The following is a 16218-nucleotide window of genomic DNA, read 5'->3' on the forward strand; positions in this document are numbered from 1 at the left end:
CCTGACTGCTTAAGGAAGGTTAAACCAAATGTTTTTAAGAAAAAGAACGAATTAGGAAAAATAAAAACCATGACATTTTGTGAGCTATTCTTACTTTGAAGATTTATGATAGTAGTGTCTTATAAAAATTGTTCACTTAATTGACGTATGTGAGGTCCAAAGTGTAAACAATTGAAATATATTAACATGTAGTGAAAAAGTCCACAAATGTAAAGCAAAAGTCCAGCTTTGGAAAAGTAATGTTAAAGATGGCTTTGCAGTCATGTGTGGTTGGTGTTATAATTTGAAGCCAAAAGAACAAAATTAGTAGAGAAACATCTGTATATTCTTGTGGAAGAGTTTCTTTATTTTGAAATAGTTGAATTTAAAAGTTCTGCTGAATTAGAAATCCTTTTGCATCATCAAAACAAATCTCAACTATGTCAGTCAGTGAGAGAAAAGCAAGTTAGATTCATAAATGATCACACATTTTAAGTCTATTTTAATGAGATCAATTTTTCCAATTTTGTTTAATGGCAAGACAGGACATTCAGTCAATTAGAGGACGAAGTGATACCTTGTCTGCTCATGAGTACAAAGACTTGTTTTTTAAGCAATGGTGATTATCAGAATGATTCGGTAAAAATTCTGAGTCAGATTCCTGTAGCCAATTTGTTTACAAAGCCTGATATAAAAGAGTGATATTTGCAAGCACATGCTAAAGTTTTCATTTAAAGTTTGAAAATATTGTTGTTGGAAGTGTTCCAGCTCAGCATTTAAGGATCTCTCTAATGTTTGATGTTTCACTTTTCCCTCAAGGTCATATAATACAAAGAAAGGAGGAGTGCGTTTTCGCTTGCCTCGCCCACGTAGGTGCTCCCGCGTCCCCCGGTTCACCCTGGGCGCCAGCCAGCCAGGCGTTTCTGTGTTGTGGCCGTGTGGAAACTTGGGAGGCCCAGGGCACGCGCAAAAGCAGACCTGCCTTGTGGCCTCCCTGCCGCCTTCGCAGCACATCCGTCCCTCCTGGCCGGGATCGCAACCACCATCCTTGAACAGTCGCCCCGTTCCCATAGCGCTCCCCGCACATGAGAGTCCCCAGCTTCAGAGCTCAGCCCAAGTGTACGCTCCGCTTGCCCTCCCCGTCCTGGGACCCCAGCCGCCCCCCTCAGCTCTGTCCTCCCGCAGCCCACGAACTCCTTGAAGCAAAGGCTGGATGTCACGACTCTGCATCTCCAGCTCCTACGCAGGGCGGATGCCTGCAGTTCGGTTCTGTTTGCTGAGCCGGGTGGGCCGGAGCCCGGCGCTCCACACAGCCCCACCACGCATGTGGGAGAGGCCAGCTCTCTGGTCTTCCGGCTCCATGTTTTTTCTCTAAGTGACAGAGCCTGTTTTTAAATAAAGCACACCTCACGGGGAGGCCCCATATATGAAAACAGATTTGGGGGGCAGTTCAGGTAGCAGAGGGAGTGGGGACCCCAACACTGCCACATTCTTCCTCCCACCTGACCCAACACGCGAGGACTCAGGGGCTCATGAGTCCAGGGAAATTAAGCTTCCCATTTGCCCAGCCCAGGTCAGGGGTTCAGCTGTCACGGCTACCGCTGGACTGCACGGGGCCCGGGGGCCGTGAGCGTCCACAGCCCCACCTCCGGCTGCAGCCGGGAGGCTCCGGGCCAGAGCTCCGCTGGGTGGGGAGGACGGCGCAGCAAGGCGGGTGCTGGTGCTGGCGTGGAGCCGTGCTCTGCACCACCCGCCTCACCCCTGCAGTTCCAGTTTCAGCTGGGGCGGAGGGAAAGTTCCACGGCGACGACTAATCTCGTCTTTAAATTTCCATCTGTAGTAACAACAACAGTGCCTAACCCTATATAGTGCTGCTGGGTGACAGGCACCATCTAAGACATGCCTCTGTCCACATATTACCTCAGCCAGGCCTCCCGCCTATTCTCGACCCCACGTTATAGCCACGGACACTGAGCCCAAGGCAGGTGCTTGTGGCCTGAGAGCTGGAAGTGGAGCCAGGGCAGCCCGGACCTAGGGTGCAGGCTTGTAGTCACGACGCAGAGTGGAGAGCCCAGAAAGGTCTCCAATGAGCATTGATGAGGGATTTCACGGCAACAGAAGGGAGCCGTGGGCTCACTACAGTCACGTTTGAGGTCTTCCATTCACTCAGGATTGAGGCAAAACCAGAAACATTCGAAAACGTGAGAAGCAGGCCCCAAAGCTATGGTCTGCATGTGACCCCTGCTCTTCTGACGGTGATGTGGTGTTTTTAATCAGCCCAGCTCCAGCCTATCATGGTAAGCTTGCGTTGTCTGCATTTGAAGGTGCTGATGATTACAAGCCCATGCCTCCCTGTGCGCCCAGCCCTCTCCTAGGCCCTGACTTAACCCCTGCCTGAGCCTATGGGGGGAGCAGAGAACTAGGGGAGCCCTGGGGGCGGGTAACAGCCTCTGCTGCATGCAAGGGGCCTCTGGCCCTTGTTGGTCACCGACTCTCCCAGAGGAGAGGGGAGCAGAAGACAAGGTGAGGCAGGATGGGCCTGTGCTGCTGGCTGGTGGCCCCAATCCAAGACCAAGAGCAGCGCTGGAGTCTCACCCGGAAAGCGTCCGCCCTCCATGGCCGTCCACAGCCATGCAGGTCCTTTTCCTAGATTTCACCTCCCACAAGGTCTGGTTGCCTCAAAGATTCAAAGTCTAAACCACCACAGACCAAGGGCCTGCCCTCCCCCAAGGACAAGCTGCTCCACTGGGAGGGCGCTGACCTCGGCCCGGGATTCCGAGATGCGGCTGGAACACGGGCAGCCCTGCAGGCTCGGGCAGCATCACTGCACCGGGCGGCCAACGTGATGCCCAGAAACGCTTCTCCAGTTTCGCAGGAAGCCCAGTCACATCTGGGGGCCCCTGATGCCGTCCACCGACACCTGTGCTGCGGATGCCCTGAGCCACAAACATGGGCTCCTGGAGGACAGCAGGTTATGAAATCTCACTGCAGAGCGTTCGTCCAGAGGAACCCATCCTTAAATGACCTGTGAACTGGGCAGTGACGGGTGGGCGGAGAGCACGTAACGGACGCGTGTAGACATGGTTTTCTATTCCAGCGATGATGGCAGTTATACCTGAGTCTAAGTTATTAGCCTCAGGAGAGCATATTGTGAGGACACAGAAAGGCGTCCTGTGAAACCTATGACTACAGACCTGACTGACACCGTTGAGGGGTGGCAAAGGCTCAGGTGAAATATCGTGTCTTTGTTTTGTTTTAGCAGAAATGTCCCAACCACGTGTGGAAAAACACATACGTGGAAGGCCTACCTGGTGGGTGTGCAGCCGACTCCTTCAAAGACATTCTGCTTCCGAGCTGGTGTTTGAATGTGCATTTCAGGGGGCCACCTAGGATGTGACAACAACAGCCTCTCCCTGACCCAGAAACACCACCCCAGCTGATCATGGAGCCCACAGTTCTACCGGTAAGTCTCATTTCTACTTCTCTGAGTGATTTTATAATAATTATTGTAGACAGGGACAGCTTCATGGCAGAAGTCAGCTGGGAGGCTAGTTTGAAAGTTATCAGTCAGGTGTCTCCCGTGCTGTGTGGAGCTATTTCCTAACCCCGTTCCTGCGGTGGCTGCACGCATCCGTAGGCGCTGTCCTCCAGGCATCCGTTCTTTCCGTGGGTCTTTAGTAAACCCCTATCAGGCCCCAGAGGATGGGGATGCAGGAAGGAACACGAAAGCCTTGGAACCACTCTTGCAGGGCTGTATTCTTCCAGTTGTCACGTCTCCAAAACGCTGGTCCACACTTGACTCCCTCTTCCTCTCACACCACACATCAGATTCTCCAGAGATCCTGCTGGCGTGGCCTCCAAGGGTGTCCTGGGCTCGGCTGCGCTTGGCTCCTCCACTGCCGTGAGCCATCCAAACGCCGACACTCTGGCTGGGACGTCACGTGACTTAGCCTCCTCTGAGCCCCACAGCAGACGGGCTGACGCTCACCGTCTCTCCTGTCCTCCTGGGCACACGCTCCTCTCTGAGCCCAAGCTCTCCTGCAGGTGGGAGTGGCCCACAGCTGCGTTTGGGCTAGAATGGGGTGGGGTGACTGCACTCCTAGGCTAAATTCTACAGCTCCAGGGGCACAACTCCTGTCCTGCCCTTCTGCAGCTCAGGTCAGGGGACCCAGGTGACACAAGGGAACTTGGTCCTGAAACATGGCTTGGAGGAACGCCACTAGTCTGGAAAACTGGTTTTGACCCACAAGTACACAGTTGGCCCTACGCTGTCGCTCACCTCCTGTACCAGCTCAGATAGTTTGCCAAAGCATTTCTGGAAGCTTGTCTCCTTCTCTCTCAGATCAGCAGAGCAGACTTCCTCCAGCCTCCCTGTCTCCCTGCACCCCACAGCCAGGCACAAGCCCACTTCGCTACCTACGGGAGGACTGAGCAGAACAGTGACACTATGAATGTCTTCAGTACATGCGTTCACTCCCCCCAGGGCTTCATCTGATGCCGGCTCATGCTACGGACTGGGAAGGACTGAGCACCTGCCATACAGCTCGGATTTCCTGACATGCGTCCACGGCACAAAAGCCATAGGAGGTGCTTTGGGAAAGAGATCCTGTAATCATATGTGTGTGGGAAATGCTGCCCATTTCTTTCTTAAAGCTTCAAGACCGTGGTGGTGATGCACAGGAAGTGTCCAGAACTGTTACGGTTCCACAATCTAGACGTTTCTCTAAACCTTCTGAAACGGATGAACTTCCTTTTCTTGGCTTGTTGTGTTTGGTTCTTCACTTCTGAGGCCATGCAAGGGAAAGTTCAAAAGACATCAGAGGAGAGAGAACACAGAGCAAGAGAGAGGCCTGCTGGTCCTGCAATCCCCTAGAGAAAAATCTATGCTGGAAAGGGGTGGAGCTTCTACTCTAAATATTTAGTAAAAAAAATAAAAAAATAAAAATTGCTATGCTTTCTGAGCCACTTTATATTTTTTCTCCTAAGACTTCACCGAGACCATGATTCAGCCTTCCATTTTGTATCTGCAGAGATTTAAAGCGGGGATTAGACCTTAGGTATTTCGGAAAACGTCTAATAAGCTTCCGTCCAGCCGCGCTGGTCTCCGCTCCCTGGCCGGAGGCCCCGGGAGCACCAACCTGCGTCCCCCGTGGGCGCCGCCTCCCGCCCTCCACTCCCCCGCCAGACGTCCGGTGACTGCGGTTAGGGACACACGCTCCTCCAGCCGAGGGAGAGCCGCGCTTCTCCCGGTCACAGCGCAGCCGCCTTCCTCGGAGCCAGGCCCCTTGTAGATTCACTGCAGCGTGGAGGCTTGGGACGAGGGACCACTGTCACTGCCCCCCAAACTGCAGGCCCCGTCCTCTGTTCCAGGCCCAGGCCGCGGTCGGCAAGCTGGAACCTCTCTTTGCCTCCACTGGCATCGGGCAAATGCCTTCAAACCCGGAAGACAGTGGCTCGGCGCAGCTCCTTGTTTGAAGACTACAGCTTGGTGGCTTCTAAGAAAGAGTCCAGACTCTTGCAGGACCACAGCCATGTACCGTCCCTGGCACCACGTAGACAGCCAGAGCGCCCAGGCCGGGTGACCGGGTCTCCGGTGCCCCGCCCACGCTGGATGCCCGCCTGGTCAGGCACACGGCGCACGGCCATCCTCTCGCTGGGCCGGCATCATCGCGCCCCAGTGTCCGCGGATGGCTTGCCTGGGCCACGCACAGCGCCGGGCAGAGGACACGGGCCAGACGCCGCCCATACAGTGTCCACTGGTCACTGGGCAAATCCTGCCGAGGGCCGCTCTGCCGGGTGGGCCAGGCGGCCGTGAGAGCGACCGGGGCCAACCAGGCATCACGGATGAGCCACGGCCGCCGGAGCAGCGCACGCGGCCACCTGCTCTGCCCGGGGAAGCAACACCCACGCCGTCCAGAGGCGGCTGCGAGACCAGAAATGGGCCCGGAAAGGGCGCAAGGGGGGCTAGTCCCGCGAGACGCGATAGAGGCGGAGTCGGGTGGGGCGGGGGTAGGTGGGGCCCCGCCCAGCCGCCAGGGGGCAGAGGCCGCGCCGCAGCTCCGCTTGGACTCAGTGCGGGCCTGGTGCGCACGCGCCGGCTGCTGGCGCTGCTGCTGCTGCTGCTGCTGCTGCTGCTGCTGGTGGCGCTGCTGCTGGTGACGCTGCTGCCGCCGGGGTGGCGACCTAGGACGTCCTGCATCCAGCCTGGAAGAGGGTGAGGCGCGGCAGGCACTTCCTGTCGGGGCTGGTGCTCTGTGGGGAGTTTGGCTGTGCTCCGGGCGTCCCTGGGAGGCAGTGCTTCAGGCAGAGGGTGGTGGGCCTGGAGGTCTGGGAAGGGCGCTGCTGAGGAGGGAACAGAAGTGAGGGGCTCGGAGGTGGGGCCCCTGGGGAGGACGGCCTGGTCGGCTCTGTCACTGTCACCTGGGGGTGTACGAGGCGCGTGCCGGGACCCCCGGGGCAGAGGGACCCCCAGCGGCCGCCTGCTTCCTCCACGTCCTGCTGCCTCGGGTCGAGCGCCCGCTCTTCCCACCCAGGATTCTTCGGCCCTGGGTTCGTGGCTGTCTGAAATCCGCCTCCGGTTGAAGCGGGTTGGGAATGAGAGTGACGAGACCTGGATTCTGTGGCCGGAGACCCTCGGTGGCCCAGAGGTGCCCAGAGGCACGGCTGCAGGGTTTGGGCTGAGCGTCCCGGCAGCGTCCGCGTCGGCCGGTCTGTGCACCTCCCGGGACCGAGGCTGGCGTGGCCCGTGCCTGGTGGCCAGCCCTCTGTGTGCCTTCTCATTTCCTCCTGTTGTTTGGTGACACTTGGACCTTCGTCTGGTAACGAAAAACCATGAGGCGTGGCGTCTCACCCGGGTGGTCCGTGATCCAGAAGTGAACCAATAAATCCCACACTGGGGAGCTCAGTACGGCAGAGAGTGTCAGGCAGCTTTGGGCCGGGCAGTCGGCGTGGCCAGGGGCGCGTGGGCTCCGCTGCAGCAGCTGTTTGCGCAGCCCCCTTGACGTCATGCGTTCCAGAGGAACCTGGTGCTCGCAACTGACTTGCGTTCCAGCTCTGTTGCGGCAGCCTCCAGGGGCATCTCGCGTGTAATTCAGCTGGTACACTCAGGGCCAAGCCAGCTTCCTTAATTTTCCTTTTGATAACTCAGGCCTCAATTTTATAGCTCAAATGAACATGATTAATAAGACAGATCTTACTTAGCACTTAATTAGTTAACAAAGGGCTTGTCAAATTCTGAAGCTGAAATTTGCTCAAAAATATAATGATTATACAGTGTGGTTATGCAATAAAAGTAAGTTGTTTTAGCCCAAACTGACTATAGCTATTGTGGCTTTTTAAAGGAGAGGAAAGAGTTTTTCTACTCCCTTGGAGGAATTGGTGGTGAAGGGGAAGCCTGGCATCCTTATTCCTCTAATATTGGGTTGCCCAAAAAAGTTTGGGTTTTTCTGTAAGATGGTATGGAAAAACCGGAACGACCTTTTTAGCTAACGCAACAGTTCCATCCACTAGTGTGTGCGGTTGGACCGGGGGTGCAAAAGCGTGTGCCCCTGGTTTATGAGAGGAGCCCATCAGCCTTTCCTGATGAGACACGGCTTCCAGCACGACTGACGGGTCCCCAGCGGGAGCAGGGAGACCAGGCTCTTTGGGGCAGGGAGGCTGAGGTGTGTGGGATGGACAGCATTCCACGGCCCAGACTCTCAGAAGTCGGTCCCCACACCCAAATGTCCCTTGTGAGTGACCTGTGAAACTCAGAGAAGAGGGACACGGCCCTGCCTGGGTGATGAGGTCATCTTCCTGCAGGTGAAGGCGGCACAGAGAGAACCCCTCAGAGCTTGGCCTCGTCACCCTACCATGCGCATGGATGCTGGCAGGGAGACACACAGGAGGCCACTCGGGGGACAGTGCACCACCAGGGCGCCAGGTGAAGACATGACTCATGACAGTGTGACGTGTAGGGCAGGGTCAGGTAACACGGAAAAAAGCCTGGAGCAAGCTCCCGGCGTCCTGCTGCTCCGCTTCCAGAGCAGGATGCGGGGTGCCAGCATCTCCTTGTTCTGGTGGAAATGGCAACGCGAGAACAGAAAATGAGACGGGAGTGCATCTCAGCACGTCCACACAGCGCACCCGTCACACGCGCAGCCGCAGAGCGTCTCGAGAAGGCGGATTCAAGCCAAGTCGCACTCGGCGTGTGCCGGTCACAGCGCGCCTGTCCCCCCTCTTTATTTTGCCCCAGCTCGACTCGCGTCCGCGCCCAGCCCCTTGGAAGGTTGTCCCCTCACCCCATGGATTGCTTTCTACAATCTACACCCTCAGCAAGTGGTTCTTGAATGGCGGGCATTCAGTTGGACTCAACATAAGTAAATGCTCTGTGTCAAGCCCTGCTGTGCAGTGATGTCACCCTGTAGCTTTTTGACCCAAATCTCCTTCCTGGGAGTCACCCCTCACATACTGATGTGTTGTCACTGGTTTTCCTGCTTCAGCTGCCCTTGGGTCATTGGTGGGTTGGCAAACACTGGCCCTTTCAGCGTCTCCCTGCTCTCAGCCCCTCCAGCTGCTCAGCAGCGACAATACCCCTTTCATCCCAGAAGGTCATCTCTGGGCCAAACACGCAGGAGGCCCGACGTGGCATCGTTCTCTACCTGTCAGAGGACGTCCACATACCCAGAGAAATACTCCTTTTCTTCAGACAGAGAAGTGGGCAGGGTGACCCCTCCAACTTGACGCGATACAGCTGTAAAGGGTCGTGGGAACGGGGAAGGAACTTGTGTTATCTCACAACCTGCTTTTTGCCACTCACAAGCTTTGAGATGTTCCATGAGGTAATACCCCTTCCTTTAACTGCAGCTGTGCACATTCCTGTGCTGTGGGAACAGAGTCAAGACGTTTGGAGACACTGAAAGGCATTCTCTGTCTCTCGAGGTGGAAGGCAAGTAGGGAAGTACATGGAGACTTCTGGTGTCCTAGGAAATGGAGCTGGGAGCCTTTCAGACTTGTTTAGCAGAACAGAATGGATTTTGAGGTCAAGAAAATGATCTTGTATTTTGCCAGAAAAATCTCAATTACATGTGAGGAACCACCTTTTTCTTGCTCTAATGGATTTTTTCCAAGATGAAGTTAGTGATGAAACTGGCTAATTTGCATATTTGCAGGGAATAAAAATTGAGTCAAGAATTTTTCATTGGGTGGTTCACTTTAGCAACTTTAAAAAAAACTTAAAAGGAATCCAATGCTTCTTTCTTATGATTATAGAAAGCTGTATTAGTTTAAAAGTTCTGGGACTTCCCTGGTGGCGCAGTGGTTGGGAGTCCGCCTGCTGATGCAGGGGACGCGGGTTTGTGCCCCAGTCCGGGAGGATCCCATATGCCGTGGAGCAGCTGGGCCCGTGAGCCGTGGCCCCTGAGCCTGTGCGTCCGGAGGCTGTGCTCCGCAATGGGAGAGGCCACAGCGGTGAGAAGCCCGCGAACCACACACACACACAAAAAAAGTTCTACCATTCTCTATCACATCTGGTTTTTTTGCATGAATTGACTCTTTTTTTTTTTTACATCTTTATTGGAGTATAATTGCTTTACAATGGTGTGTTAGTTTCTGCTTTATAGCAAAGTGAATCAGTTATGCATATACATATGTCCCCAGATCTCTTCCCTCTGTGTCTCCCTCCCTCCCATCTCCCTGTGCTATGCGGCTGCTTCCCACTAGCTATCTGTTTTACGTTTGGTAGTGTATATATGTCCATGCCACTCTCTCACTTTGTCACAGCTTACCCTTCCCCCTCCCTGTGTCCTCAAGTCCATTCTCTACATTAATGTCTTTATTCCTGTCCTGCCCCTAAGTTCTTCAGAACTTTTTTTTTTTTTAGATTCCATGTATACATATATATGTGTTAGCATACGGTATTTGTTTTTCTCTTTCTGACTGACTTCACTCTCTATGACAGACTCTAGGTCCATCCACCAAAACATCTAGTTTATCTATTGTTGAAGCTCAAAGGGCCTTTTGCTTTAATTTGGGTAAAGCCTGTCTGTAGGAGCAGGTTCCCAGGGTTGCATCCCTGACCATCCCCTGACTTCTGTCAGTTCCACTCTTCTTCCCTTGTTGACCCTGAGTTACGTTTCCCACAGTAACTTTCAATTCCAGGCATTCACCCAATTTTCCTTTCCCAGGTTTCACAAGGCAGGCTCTCTGAGTTTATGAGAACTTTGAGCCCATCCGTAGCAAGTCAAATGCTGTCTCCCTCCCAAGCGCTGGGGTCTAGAACCTGTCACTCTGGTTCTGCCTTGTTCTTGTCCCCCAGCCGAGTGTGTTCATGTCTGCTGGCCTGCCTGGGTTCAGGTGGACCAAAGGCGATGACCCGTCTTCAGGTGTGATCCCCCTCCCTCTGGGTGCTTTGTGAGGGGCAGGGGCAGGCACCGTTCGTTCACTGGCTTGCCGTCCACAAGTATTCCCTGAGTGCCCCCTGTGTGCTCTGCTCTAAGTGCTGTGAGCTCGACAGTGAGCAGAACTCATGGAGAGAGAACATTAAACAAGACAAGTAAATGTGAAGTTAGGAGTCTTTGGAGAAAAGACAGGAGAAGGGGTCTACTCAGGGTTGCTAGGCAGGCTTCACAGACAGGGACATCTGCAGAGCTGAGGGTGGGCCGTTGGGATGTCTGGGGGGAGAGCAGAGGAATTGGATGCAGAGGTCCTGAGGTAGGACCTTGCTCAGTGTGGTCAGTGAGCAGCAGGAGGGCCCCAGGGCTGGAGCAGAGAGAGGGGGAGGGGTGGTGATGGCCTCAAAGAGGACCTGTCGGCAAGGGAGTGGCACAGACTTGTGATGGGGCCTCTGAGAGGACATTGGGTGACATGGGAGACCGTTGAGGGTTTAGAGCAGAGAAGTGATTCAATTTGACTTAGTTTTCCAAAACCTTACCCTGATGCTAAGGGCTTAGACAACCAGGAGGTCAGAGGGCACAGTCCCCTCACTTCTGCCACTTCAGGGACCTGCAAAGCTCATCGAGTCTGACAGTGAGTCCCAGAAGGCCTCACTGAGAATTGTATACTCACGGTTGTGGTTTAACTCAAGGAAAAGGCACAGACTAAAGTCGGTCAAGGGTAGATGTGTGTAGCACAGGGTCCAGGAGATGCACAAGTGGGGCCTCCGATGGCCCTCTCCCCGTCGAGTCAGGACTCTGCCGGTATGTGTGTGATGGCCAGCCAACCAGAAGTCACCCAGCCTCGGTGCGGAATTGTTCCTGGGGCTCTGTTATGTAGGCATGAGTACCTGTCCTCGTGGCTTATCTGTCCATAAGTTCCCTGCCCCTGAAGGCCTCAGGGCCCACACCCCACATCACATTGCTGCTGCCTGGCCAGCCCAAGGCTCCAGACACACACAGATCCCTCCCAGGAGCTGAGGACCGAGACCAGACCCCTTTGGGGACAAAGGTGGATTCTTCACTGTGCATCTGTCTACTGTGTTAAGTAGTGACCACTGAGTCTCACGGAGTGCTGCCAGCTTTGACCCAAATATATCTTCTCAACCAGAGCAGGAACTGTAAACATAATTAACATTTCAACCTCTTGAAGCAAAATGGATTCTTATACATCAATAATATGACTGTATACTCTGACTGGAGAAATACTAAGCAAAGCATTGAAGGCTTAGGCAGTTCCTAAAGCAGTAATTTTAACTCAGGCCTTGGCAGTGTTACCACTTAGGAGCGATGTTGATTCTCCTGATGCGCCGTCACTTCTCTGGTTCAGGGGAAGATGCAGAGGAGCGTTTGTGTGATTGATTATTCAGTGAATGGACAGCCGCCTGCGCTCACCACATTGCGTGTCTTCCAAACACCTGGCTTATAAATAGCAGATATTCGCAAACTACTGGGGTTGCTGGGGCACCAGAGCCTCCCAAAGACCTTCAGACATTGCTGATGTCCAGGAGCTCACAGACCAGGGAGCACTTCTAAGAACAAAGCTGGAAGAAGCGTTTTTCATTGTTGTTGAGCATCAGCTGTGAGTGATGGGTGTTTCTGGAGAAGTCTCCTGTCCCAGGACACAGAGGGTCATTATGAGGGAGGGAAGCACAGGGGGGCCCTGTGTACTAGGGAGCGTCACTGGGGGGGACCCCCATCAAGGAGAGGTTAAGCGTATGCACATACTGAAAACTCAGAATTGGCCACAGGCCGCGCTGTACATGGAGGGGGGACCTCAGACGGTGGAAAGGGGACTGTTGGCCTGGTAGAGTCCAGAGGATAAGAGGTTGCTGGGTTCATCCTGAAATGAGAGTTAAACAAAGTCATAGGTGCTATAAAAGTTGTGGTGGCTTCTGCTGAGGTAGTTCAGAGAGTCGGTTTTCCTGAAAGAAACACACGGGTGATTTGGAACAGTGTGTTAAGACCAGTCTTCCTTTCCTTTAGAAGCGAAACAGTAAGAACTTCCCTCCTCTCTTCTTTTTCCCTCCCACGGTTGCTCTTTCTTGCCCAGTTTCCTAGTTTATTGTATTTCATACTGAAACCTCAAAAACTGTTGAACAATAAAACGACCAGCAAAGCCGGCCGAGGTTGTCCTCTCTCCTCCTGCAGGTGGGACGGCTGACTCAGCCCCTCCCAGGTGTCCTCCGGACAAGCTGCTGTTGATGAAAGCAGAGTGCTGTCCATGTGCAGTGCTGGAGAGGATGAAATATTTATGGTGGGGATTCCACACCAGATGGAAGAATTGGGAATGATCCCTCACTTTCCTGGGAAAGCAAACCCACAATCTCTAAATCCCATAACCTGAGCACAAATGGCTGTTGGCTCACGGACTCCAGCCGGGCCTTCCCGCCTCCCCTGTGTGGGGACAGATGCTCAGGGGCAGAGTCCGGCCGTGACTCATGCGTGACGGTAGCGCTCAGTCACGCCTCGGAAAGCTGCAGCCTTTGGGACCGCGCTCAAATCCCCGTTAGGGATCTTTAGAGCAAAACCATATTGCTAGAAGGGATTCCTCTGTGGGCCATGAATTAACGAGGCTTGTCGTACGGAACAGTCCTCAGGGGCACCGACTTGTTGGTTCTAATTTGTCCTGTACTTTTACAGCTGGTTTGCTTCCTGGACTTCCAAGATTTACAAATTGCAAGTGTGCTTGTGAAGTGGTGGAATCTACTTGCACATTTGTTTCCAACTACTGATTGTCGGGGGATAGTAGAATTCAAATACTTGCATAAGCTTTAGAAACCGAGGGTCAGTTCGGTGAACACTTCTAGGTGTTATTCCCATAAGAGTTGAAAGTTGAGCACATCCATGGTTTTCTTCCCTGATTTCTTGTTACCACATTCCTATGTACGTCTGAGGATAAAATGGTTTCCAATAACGTTCTCAGTACCTACTAATTATGTCTGATGTTAGCAGTTTGGTTGATTTGTTCAGTTTTAAATTATTTTGTATTTTCTAAACAGCTAAACAGTGTTTTTTTCTCTTGTACACTATTTATAGGTACTTTTACGTGTGATAATATGCCACATTTTCTTCCAACAGCCTGGACCCCAGGCCTGTTCTTTGCTAAAACAACACAAGGTTTAATCCTATTAATCCGTGGCATCATGACAAGAAAAATGCCATATATGTACTTTTATTTTCCTCAAGTATTCTAGATATTTTACAGATGGTGGCAAAGGAGTGTATTAGCTCTTTGGAAGCAGAGCTTAGAGTCAGTGTGATTTTATTAGAGTTAGCGGTGGAGGAAACAAGGAAATCATTCCCTAAACACAATGTCAGTCACCATTTCTCATGCAAAAATCATTTAGGTTGTTCTTTTATCAAAGTTACATCTGTATCGAATAATTTATTTATACTTGTTCATACAATTTTTATAATCTTTTCCAGGGAAGAGGAAACTTGGGGCTTGAGTTATATCTATAATATTTTATTTTTCAATAATAAAACCCCAAAGCAATATGATAAAATGACATTCAGTGGAGGTGGGTGGAATGGTGGGTACATAGGTTTTTGTTATATTTATTCTTATTAAATTTATGTTTATTAGATTATTTCCAGGGTGGCTTCTGGCTTATGCATGTTTGTGGAGGCAGAAATTTTCTATACTTTCTAATCTGTTCATAATCAACTATAAATATACTCTTGGCTTTACTCTGAGCAGTTAGCATGTTTTTGGATACAGAAAACCCAACTGAAAATGACTTAAAGAAAATATCAAAGTCACTATTTCACATGACAAGAAGCCCAGTGACGGAGTGGCTTTAAGTTGAGTTCACAGAGCTGCCGACCAGGTAATTAATGCCCACGGTCTTCCCAGCTTTCTGCTCTGCCGTTACCAGCCTGCCTTCCTGTCCTTCGTCTGCCACGGCCGCAAACTGCAGTTTCTGACATCTTTTCTGGTTTTGGTATAGGGTGATGGTGGCCTTGTAGAATGAGTTTGGGAGTGTTCCTCCCTCTGCTATATTTTGGAAGAGTTTGAGAAGGATAGGTGTTAGGTGTTAGCTCTTCTCTAAATGTTTGATAGAATTCGCCTGTGAAGCCATCTGGTCCTGGGCTTTTGTTTGTTGGAAGATTTTTAATCACAGTCTCAATTTCAGTGCTTGTGATTGGTCTGTTCATATTTTCTCTTTCTTCCTGGTTCAGTCTTGGCAGGTTTTGCATTTCTAAGTATTTGTCCATTTCTTCCAGGTTGTCCATTTTATTGGCATAGAGTTGCTTGTAGTAATCTCTCATGATCTTTTGTATTTCTGCAGTGTCAGTTGTTACTTCTCCTTTTTCATTTCTAAGTCTATTGATTTGAGTATTCTCCCTTTTTTTCTTGATGAGTCTGGCTAATGGTTTATCAATTTTGTTTATCTTCTTAAAGAACCAGCTTTTAGTTTTATTGATCTTTGCTATCATTTCCTTCATTTCTTTTTCATTTATTTCTGATCTGATTTTTGTGATTTCTTTCTTTCTGCTAACTTCGGGTTTTTTTTTTTGTTCTTCTTTCTCTAATTGCTTTAGGTGCAAGGTTAGGTTGTTTTTTCGAGACGTTTCCTGTTTCTTAAGGTAGGATTGTATTGCTATAAACTTCCCTCTTAGAACTGCTTTTGCTGCATCCCATAGGTTTCGGGTCATCGTGTCTCCATTGTCATTTGTTTCTAGGTATTTTTTTTATTTCCTCTTTGATTTCTTCAGTGATCACTTCGTTATTAAGTAGTGTATTGTTTAGCCTCCATGTGTTTGTATTTTTTACAGATCTTTTCCTGTAATTGATATCTAGTCTCATAGCTTTGTGGTCGGAAAAGATACTTGATACAATTTCAATTTTCTTAAATTTACCAAGGCTTGGTTTGTGACCCAAGATATGATCTATCATGGAGAATGTTCCATGAGCACTTGAGAAAAATGTGTATTCTGTTGTTTTTGGATGGAATATCCCATAAATATCAATTAAGTCCATCTTGTTTAATGTATCGTTTAAAGCTTGTGTTCCCTTATTTATTTTCATTTTGGATGATCTGTCCATTGGTGAAAGTGGGGTGTTAAAGTCCCCTACTATGAATGTGCTACTGTCGATTTCCCCTTTTGTGGCTGTATTTGCCTTATGTATTGAGGTGCACCTATGTTGGGTGCATAAATATTTACAATTGTTATATCTTCTTCTTGGATCGATCCCTTGATCATTATGTAGTGTCCTTCTTTGTCTCTTCTGATAGTCTTTATTTTAAAGTCTATTTTGTCCGATATGAGAATTGCTGCTCCCGCTTTCTTTTAGTTTCCATTTGCATGGAATATCTTTTTCCATCCCCTTACCTTCAGTCTGTATGTGTCTCTAGGTCTGAAGTGGGTCTCCTGTAGACAGCATATCTATGGGTCTTGTTTCTGTATCCATTCAACCAATCTGTGTCTTTTGGTGGGAGCATTTAATCCATTTACATTTAAGGTAATTATCGATATGTATGTTCCTATTCCCATTTTCTTAATTGTTTTGGGTTCGTTATTGTAGGTCTTTTCCTTCTCTTGTGTTTCTTGCCTAGAGAAGTTCCTTTAGCGTTTGTTGTAAAGCTGGTTTGGTGGTGCTGAACTCTCTCAGCTTTTGCTTGTCTGTAAAGGTTTTAATTTCTCTATGAAATCTGAATGAGATCCTTGCTGGGTAGAGTAATCTTGGTTGCAGGTTTTTCTCCTTCATCACTTTAAATATGTCCTGCCAGTCCCTTCTGGCTTGCAGAGTTTCTGCTGAAAGATCAGCTGTTAACCTTATGGGGATTCCCTTGTGTGTTATTTGTTGTTTTTCCCTTGCTGC

At 50.6% G+C, this 16218-nt stretch overlaps 1 long non-coding RNA gene across 3 annotated transcripts in view; it reads left to right on the top strand.

Moving 5' to 3' along the window:
- Positions 1-641: 641 nt before the first annotated feature.
- The window catches only part of LOC132436780 (uncharacterized), a 30574-nt gene continuing 14997 nt past the window's right edge, over positions 642-16218 (top strand). For 2 of the 3 annotated variants that reach the window (XR_009521882.1, XR_009521883.1), the window contains exons 1-2: positions 902-2276; positions 3242-3442. This is a non-coding gene — a long non-coding RNA (uncharacterized lncRNA). Of the gene's footprint in view, positions 849-901; positions 2277-3241; positions 3443-16218 lie in introns of those variants that run through there. The other variant, XR_009521884.1, reaches the window with a different exon arrangement.

This window comes from Delphinus delphis, chromosome 14, assembly GCF_949987515.2.
Source record: "Delphinus delphis chromosome 14, mDelDel1.2, whole genome shotgun sequence".
Lineage (NCBI taxonomy): Eukaryota > Metazoa > Chordata > Mammalia > Artiodactyla > Delphinidae > Delphinus > Delphinus delphis.